Genomic DNA, 9,031 nt, shown 5'->3' with positions numbered 1-9,031 from the left:
CAATGGTTTTGCTATTTATACAATACCGCAGTGCATATATCCGTGCATATATTGCTGTTTTATAGTGCACTGATATATGCATATTTTGTCGTTTTTACTGCATATGAATCCCCCTCTAGTAATAACTACACGACATACTAAAAAGAAAACCACATACCTGCCAATTTTAAAATAAAGTACCGGGAATCGAACCCGGCCTCCGAGGATGACAGCTAATAGTACTAACCGTTAAGGCCTACCACGGGCATAGACTCGGTGCTGATGATCAAACATGTCTCCAGTTCCTAAAGTGGTTTTTTTTTGCAAGTTGCTTTACGTCGCACTGATACAGATATTTCTTATGGCGACGATGGGACAGGAAGGGGCTAGGTGTGGGAAGGAAGCGGCCGTGGCCTTAATTAAGGTAGAGCCCAAGCATTTGCCTGGTGAGAAAATGGGAAACCACGGAAAACCATCTTCAGGGCTGCCGACAGTGGGGTTCGAACCGACTATCTCCCGAATACTGGACACTGGCCGCACTTAAGCGACTGCAGCTATCGAGCTCGGTAGTTCCTAAAGTGAATCAACAACAACAATAATAATAATCACCACCACCATCAGAGGAGCTCGGTCAATTATCCCTCCCACCATCTCCATCGATGTATGTTGTCCACCGCTGTTGAACGTGGAAGACTCAACAGGTCCTGCGCCGAGCCGACGAAAGCCGAGATTAGCCGAGCAGTTGGCGGGTGGTCGTGTGGCATTACCCACGACGCGGCGCACAGTTTCATCGGGCGGAGAGCGCGCGCGGTGTCTCTGCATCCCGGTCGGTCGAGTTGCCGCACTCCGCTTCGCCATGGATAGTCCCGAGTAAGTGTTCATTCCTTGTGTTCTCTAAGGTGTTAAAAAACAAACTCCTTTCTCTTTGTATCCCTCAGAAAAGAGTAGAAATGTGATATGAGAAATTTCGCAAAGAAAAATAAAATTATTTGACATCACCTGGGTGCCAGGTGATGAAATATGCCTAAAGAGTCAAATTGTCGTGTCTAATGTATAACTCTGTGATCACAAACGTATTGTTGGTATTCTGAACCAAGTGCTACCAAGTTCGGGGCTAGATTTTTTACTGGAGTAGGGCATGTAGGGGATATAGCGATATTTGTTTGAATTATTGCGTACAGTGATAAAAGAAATGTCCTTAATAAAGCGCGCTGAAGGTAAAAGTCGTGAACTTCCGTGTGGACGAATTAGACATTTACGTCTGCATAGCATTACATCAAATAGAAAAGCAAATACTGATTGTTAATCTATGTTAAACTATATGTTCCATAGAACTTAATTTAATTTAGCTGAGTTTACTTACCCAAGCCCGTAAATATGTAAGTCTGGGTACATTGGGCTATTACTACCTTATCAGCAATTTCCAATACATCGCTCAAACATGATGCCAAATTTGCGTGAAGTTTAGTGGGTTAGGACCCCATATTCCTATCTCAGGGCCACAAGCTGACAGGGCCATACTTTGGCACGTCCGGAGCATTTATCTTACAAGGATGGTGTATTAAAAATGGATACAGAAATTGAGTAAGGCACCGTACATTAAAGGCACTTGTCATAATATTTGAACTCTGCGTTTTATCATGAGAGTCCAATGCTATTTATGTCCAGAAATTAATGACTGAATGCGTTAACTGTTCCTTGTTTACATTAACATGTTTTCAAAACTTTACTAGATTCACATCCTGAGAGTTCAGATGAAGGTATGGGGTAAATTGGAAATTATGCGAGTTCTGTAATAAATATAAAGGGACAGAATTCGTTTTAGTTATTACTTCATTGCGTACGAAGTACTCATTATTTGACCAGTGACAAATTTCTTGTGGTGGGTACGAGATACTACACAGTCACAATTCATTCCTCGCGGAAACGTGCGCATGAATATCACTATCTGCGTCTGGGAGCTCTTGCAATGAGGGCCTTCCACTTTCCTCTGAAAACAACTTTTTTCATTCAAGGAGAAGATGCACTTGTTTACTTGTTAAATGTCTAATTATGCCATGCTGAGTGTAGTATCGATCTATTAGAGGAGGAACAACACCGTTGTTAGTGACTTACGTTACAACATAATATTCTGTCCTCAGACAACATTGCCAGTTACTAGTTACGAGTTCAGAAACTAATTTTTGTGTGAAATATCCATTAACAAGCAATGTGTCCAGTATGGAAAAGAAATGAGATCATCCCTGAAAAACTCCGTGTTGAACGGTAAATTCTTCTAAAGAATGGAAATAACGAGCAAGGCATTTATTTGTAAAAATGATACGAAATTAATTATTCTGATAGTGAGCCGAATGGGCCAGAACCCAAGTGTTCTGGTCTGATTCCGTCTCAGACCAATGGTACCGTATTTGACGGTACTCAAATGTGCCAGCCTTGGAGCGGTAGATTTACCGGCACGTAAATGAACTTCCGTGGGACAAAATTTCTGGTACCTAACGTCTCCAGAAACCAGAAACGCAAATGCAATAACAGTCATGTTACTATTATAGTGATGTTTCTCAAGAACAATAAGTAAAATTAAACAGAATTTACTGCATAGACTAGTGTTTAAAGATGGAAGCTTCTTCTTCGTCTATCTGTTTATCCTCCAGGGTTGGTTTTTCCCTCGGACTCAGCGAGGGATCCCACCTCCACCGCCTCAAGGGCAGTGTCCTGGAGCGTGAGACATTGGGTCGGCGGATACAACTGGGGAGAATGGCCAGTACCTCGCCCAGGTTGCCTCACCTGCTATGCTGAACAGGGGCCTTGTGGGGCAATGGGAAGATTGGAAGGGTTAGACTAGGAAGAGGGAAGAAAGCGGCCTTAAGTTAGGTACCATCCCGGCATTTGCCTGGAGGAGAAGTGGGAAACCACGGAAAACCACTTCCAGGATGGCTGAGTTGGGAATCGAACCCACCTCTACTCATTTCACTTCCCGAGGCTGAGTGGACCCCGTTCCAGCCCTCGTACCACTTTGCAAATTTCGTGGCGAGCCGGGAATCGAACCCGGGCCTTCATGGGAGGCAGCTAATCACACTAACCACTACACCACAGAGGCGGACAAGATGGAAGCTTTCTCATAAAATGTAGCTCACCGAGTGAGTTGGCTGTGTGGTTAGGGGCGTACAGCTGTGAGCTTGAATTCGGGAGATAGTGGGTTCGAACCCCATTGTCGGCAGCCCTGAAGTTGGTTTTCCGAGGTCTTCCATTTTCACACCAGGTAAATGCTGGGGCTGTGCCTTAATTAAGAAACTTCCTTCCCATTCCTAACCCTTTCTTATCCATCGTTGCCATAAATCCTATCTGTGTCGGTGCAACGTAAAGCCCATTGTTAAAAAAAAGTCATTGGCCATGATGTTTCCCCTATTGAAAATGAATCGTGTCAGTTGGTTGACTACCTATGTGTAGTCTCTCAGAAAAGAACGAGGGGCCGATGACCTTTGATGTTAGGCCCCTTAAAACAAGAAGCATCATCATCATCATCAGAAAAGAACGAGCGCATGTTGTTGTATGTTCCTCGCATATTTTATCGTCCGGCTCCATGGCGAAATGGTTAGCGTGCTGGCCTTTAGTCAGAGGGGCTCGGGTTCGATTCCCGACAAGGTAGGGAATTTTAACTATATTTGGTTAATTTCGCTGGCACGGGGGCTGGGTGTATGTGTCGTCTTCACCATCAAGTCGCCTGCATCTGGCGACCCGAACTTAATATTATAATTATGATCAAAATATAATTCACCTCTCATGTGGGTTACAAAAAAACAAAGTCATCTCCGTACAGGCCATGAAGGCCGTGGGAGTGGTGGAAGGTAAAGGCTTCTACTATTCGTAACCTCGGCACTTGATGGGGTAGAGTGGTTAGTTCTACTTCCGGCCGCCTTTGTCCCTAGGAATTAATCTGGTACTCATTTTTAGTGTAGGCTGAGTGGACCTCAGGGCCATATGCACCTCCGGAAGTGGAAATCTCATTTCTTAAATTTTACGACTTGCTGACGGGGATTAAAACCGACGTCCTTCCGGGCGAACCGAGTACGCCTTTACCGCCTCGGCCAGGCAGCCCCTACTCTTGTAGGGATACTCTTCTGAGAGAAGTGAACCTGCGAGAAGTTTTTTCAATATCACTTATGTAGTTGCTTATGGATTGAATCTGCTTCTGTCCTGGGTTTGAGTCCAACACCGCACTGGGTTTCCTTATAACTTTTTCTCCAGTTTCACCAGGGACACCATTTAAATAACTAATGGTGTTTTGAATTAACCGAAGGGTTTCGTGTAGAGGTGCACTGCCAGTTTTTAGGCCCTTAATCGCCTCCGAAAGTGACGAATAATGCACATGGATGGAAACGATATCTTTATATACAGTTTCAGATTCATACGCGCACTTTGCTTTACGAACACACTATCATAAATACTTTTAACTACATCTTTCATTTGATTAATGTTCTGCTGGTAGAATGATACGGCTGATAACCAAGTTCCCCATATGTGAGAATAGGTTACAGCGGAAGAGAAACCTAAGGCAGATGAGTTTTGTACAACTGGACACGAGCCGTTGCTTTTAGGAACAGTTTTTCCCACTTGAAATTACTCCTCGTGTGCAATACGATGGACTCCATGGGTCAAACATATAGCATGGATGAGATTTAGAAAAAGTACTCGGAGTAGAATGACCAGCTTTCAACATACGCGAAGCTGCATCTGTGACTAAAAGGCGCACTTTGTAACAATCACCCTCCGATTCATTAGCCCACAGAAGTCGCAAGGAATCGTTAAAAAATCTTGCAGCTGTAGCGTGGTTGGTTTTTTCTAGCACTTTGCACGAAAGTAAATAAGGTTTGCCGGGTTTATCTGGACATAATTTACCCGCTATGAATTTCGCAATTTATCGACCACACGAATCGGTTGTTTCATCTACCGATATACAGACACAGTTACCTCCTATGTCAGATCGTATCGAATCTACGACAGAAGCGTGCAGAGCGAGTATATAGTTCTTCCTAAGGGTAGATTCGTCTGGTACCGGGCGAGTTGGCCGTGCGGTTAGGAGCGCGCATCTGTGAGCTTGCATCCGCGAGAATGTGGATTCGAGCCCCACTATCCGCAGTCCTGAAGATAGTTTTCCGTAGTTTCCCATTTTCACACCAGGCTGTACCTTAGATAAGGCCACGGCCGCTTCCTTCCCATTCCTAGGCCTTTCTTATCCCATCTTCGCCACAAGACCTATCTGTGTCGGTGCGACGTAAAACTAATTGGAAAAGAAGATTCATCGGGCATCCTTTGATTAGCACAATACTTTTCAAGAATCGAGCGTAAATGTGGGTTATTCAATTTATGCAGCGAAATGTTTTTGCATACAAAAGCTTTAGAAATATCAGCGGAAAATGTGCTAACTTCACATCGTGTTTTCACGTCGGTTAAAAGTAGCTGTTGCGTATTCTTACTCTGTTCTTTTGATCTGAGATGTGAACTTGTTTTTAAATGCTGCTCACTTTGAAACTTTTTATCTCATTTTACACTCTTGTTGCACACTTGACAGTACATTACGTCTCCGTCACTTGTATAGTCATTATTGCCTGATATCCACTGTTTAATTAAGAAAGAGACTTAGAGCTCTTATCTTTAAGCATTTTTACAGTTTAATTTGCTAAAAACACTGTAATAGACTAGTAGCAAATTAAGAGATGAACGCGCTTGTTTAAGCGAACCTTGGGCGGCTACTGTAAGGAAAGGGGAATATCAGAAAGAAGGAAATAGCTGTTGCGGATAGGGTCATTATCCGTCTACCTGCTGGTATTGGGACACTGAAAGCACTTTTCTTGGTCAGGGAAGGTTTCTCGTGTTGCCAATGGATATACAACATATAGAGTCCATTCGATTTTTTTATTTCGTTCAGAAATCTTAGATAATCGATTAAACATAACAGAAAAATATATCTGTGTATGCGCTAACGTTCAAAATTTTGCACTAACGTTCAAAATATGCATTTGCATATGCGCATATGCATTAAAAATCCGGGCCCCAATTATTGTCTGGCTCCATGGCTAAATGGTTAGCGTGCTGGTCTTTGGTTCATGGGGCCCCGGGTTCGATTCCCGGCCGGGTCGGGGAGTTCAACCTTAAGTGGTTATTTTCACTGGCTCGGGGACTGAGTGTGTGTGTGTGTGTGTGTGTGTGTGTCGTCCTTAAAATAGAAAATAAAAACGAAATAGTAATAAAAATGTCTTTATATCCCAGTACCTTTCTTAGATTTGGCCTTACGTCGCACCGACACAGATAGGTCTTATGGCGAGAATGGGATAGGAAAGGCCTAGGAATGGGAAGCAAGCGGCCTTGGCCTTAATTAAGGTACAGTCCCAGCATTTTCCTGGTTTAAAAATGGGAAACCACGGAAAACCACCTTCAGGGCTGCCGACAGTGGGGCTCGAACTCACTATCTCCCAGTTGCAAGCTCACAGCTGCACGCCCGTAACAGCACGGCCAACTCGCCCGGTCCAGTAACTATTGCAGTTTCTGAAGTTACCGAGGTGCCGGAGAGGTTGTGCGCATGAGTTCATTTATGTGCTAGTAAATTTACCGCAGTGAGGCTGGTGTATTTGAGCACCGTGAAATACCATCAAACTCAGCCGGGATGAAACTCACCAGCTTGGACTCAGAAAGCCAGTGTTATTTAGTCTAATAATAATAATAATAATAATAATAATAATAATAATAATAATAATGGCTTTTCATCCTACTAACATCATGTTTATGGTTTTCGGAGACTCCGAGGTGCCGGAAATTTGTCCCGCAGGAGTTCTGTTATGCGCTAGTAAATCTACCGACACAAGACACACTCTGCATATTGAGCACCTTCAAATACCACCGAACTGAGCCAGGATCGAACCTACCAAGTTAGGATCTACCGCCTGAGATCCTCATTCTAATTCATTCAGCTTGTCTGTTAAACATACAGACATGGACGTAAGTATTCGTTATTCGTACAGCCATTAGGAAATAATGAAATCATTTGCGGAACTCTCAGCACAAGGAAATATAAATAATTACTTCTGATATACGTAAAGATAACTAATCGCTTGAACGTATGGATATAGTAATGATACGATTTTAACTTTCTGCATATTTAAAAATAACTATTTATTCTCTCAATGGGAGTTTTAAGCAGGACACAGGTATTCGAACACTCACGTAACGTTAATCTTCTCGAACGATAAATAGTGGTCAGTTCTGTACCTCAGTACTTGGTGTGCTTATCTCGTCTGTAAATCACTTCCCTCAGTCTATTGCTCATTCTGTACACCAGATTTCCAGTTGTCTCTGCTCCAGTGTTACGCCATTTCTTCAGAAGCAATTCTTTTAACTGAGATATACTAACGATGTGGTGTTTTTGTACTATTTTTTTTCCTTTTTTCTTTCCAGTTCACTCCAGAGACGCTTAACAGGATTGAGATTGACGGGACTGTGGTGGGGTATTTAGGGTATGGGACGTATTATAAAGAATCCATAATCGGACAATCTCGGCTGTATGTTTGTAATCACTGTCGTGCTGGAAGTAGTAATAGTTTCCCAAGCCCAGTCTCACTACACTCTTCTTCAAATTTTCTTTCATAATACGTAAATAAGCAAATATGTCAATAGTCCCTCAGTGAAGATTAGCTACCCGTCACCAGATGCGGTCAAACCCCGTCCCCCCCGCTTCCCCCAGACCATAATACCACATGTTTCAAAGAAGCTTGAAGACCAGTCAGTACTGGGCCTCCTCCAAAGCCAAAACACGGCCATTTGTGAAACTGGTTGACTTTCGTAAACACAGTAAAGGAAACCGAGATCCTTTCCTACATAAGCTCTTGCGAATTCTAATCTGCCCTTCCGATTCTTCTTACTTGTATATGTCTTCTTTCTAGGTGCTGGACCAGTGGTGTAGGGGTAGCGTGCCTGCCTCTCGCCCGGAGGCCCCGGGTTCGATTCCCGGCCAGGACAGGGATTTTTCTCTGTATCCTCCTCGATTGATGAGATACCTTGTTCTTAGGGCTGTCACTTGCTTTCTAGGCTACTCTTCAACATGAGTAGGTATCGCACTATACGTAGATTGTGGGTATTTCTTCGCAGGCCTCGTTTCTCTGACGTTCAGTTATTTTGGATGACCAATTCTTTCTCTTTTAGCAAGTTCGTTTCTTTGAATCGCTTAATTATACTCTGCACGGTTGAACGACATCTCCCAGCAATGTTTGCAACTTCCGAATACAATTTATCCTCACGAGTTAATGAGGCAATCAGCCGCCTCATTTCCACAGTAGTTTCCTTTCCTTTGCGACTTATTTGAATCAGTTGTATCCCACCAGTCACTCAATACATCGTTTAATATGCAGTCAACACCTGCGGCGAACGGAGTGTAGTAGACAACTAGTTAGTCCATTGTATCGTTGTTCACAGCCAAGTATACGTATACCTCTGTCCGGGACTACGTTCTATCACTTGTGGCTGATCTGTGGCATAACGGGAAATCCTCATACATTTTACTCAATGGGGACAGAATATTAAATAATGCTATTTGCTTTGCGTCCCACTAACTACCTTTATGATTTTAGAAGACGCCGAGGTGGCGGAATTTAGTCCCAGGAGTTCGTTTACGTGCCAGTAAATCTACCGGCACGAGGCTGACATATTTGAGTACCTTCAAATACCACCGGACTGAGCCAGGTTTCGAGCCTGTCAAGTTGGGGTCAGAAGGCCAGCGCCTTAACCATCTGAACCACTCAGCCTGACAAGGGGAACAGAGTATGCACATGAAATATTAATCGAGTTACAAGTAGCTTACTGTAACATATTTTACTGTAGGAATACTTAAGTCCGTGTGAGTAAAAATCCTTAAGGTCCACTGTTGGAAAGAAACACCCGAAGAATGACACACACACACACACACACACACACACACACACACACACACACACACACACACACACACACACACACACACACACACACACGCGCGCGCGCTAGTTGGCCGTGCGGTTAGGGGTGC

General features: G+C 43.5%; 1 long non-coding RNA gene across 1 annotated transcript in view; it reads left to right on the top strand.

Moving 5' to 3' along the window:
- The first annotated feature begins 736 nt into the window (after positions 1–736).
- Positions 737–9,031, top strand: part of LOC136863093 (uncharacterized) — a 104,823-nt gene continuing 96,528 nt past the window's right edge. The window contains exon 1 of the long non-coding RNA XR_010859144.2: positions 737–849. This is a non-coding gene — a long non-coding RNA (uncharacterized lncRNA). The remainder of the gene's footprint in view (positions 850–9,031) is intronic.

The sequence above is a fragment of the Anabrus simplex genome, chromosome 2 (genome assembly GCF_040414725.1).
Source record: "Anabrus simplex isolate iqAnaSimp1 chromosome 2, ASM4041472v1, whole genome shotgun sequence".
Taxonomy (NCBI): domain Eukaryota; kingdom Metazoa; phylum Arthropoda; class Insecta; order Orthoptera; family Tettigoniidae; genus Anabrus; species Anabrus simplex.
This window is presented reverse-complemented; position numbering and strand designations above follow the sequence as displayed.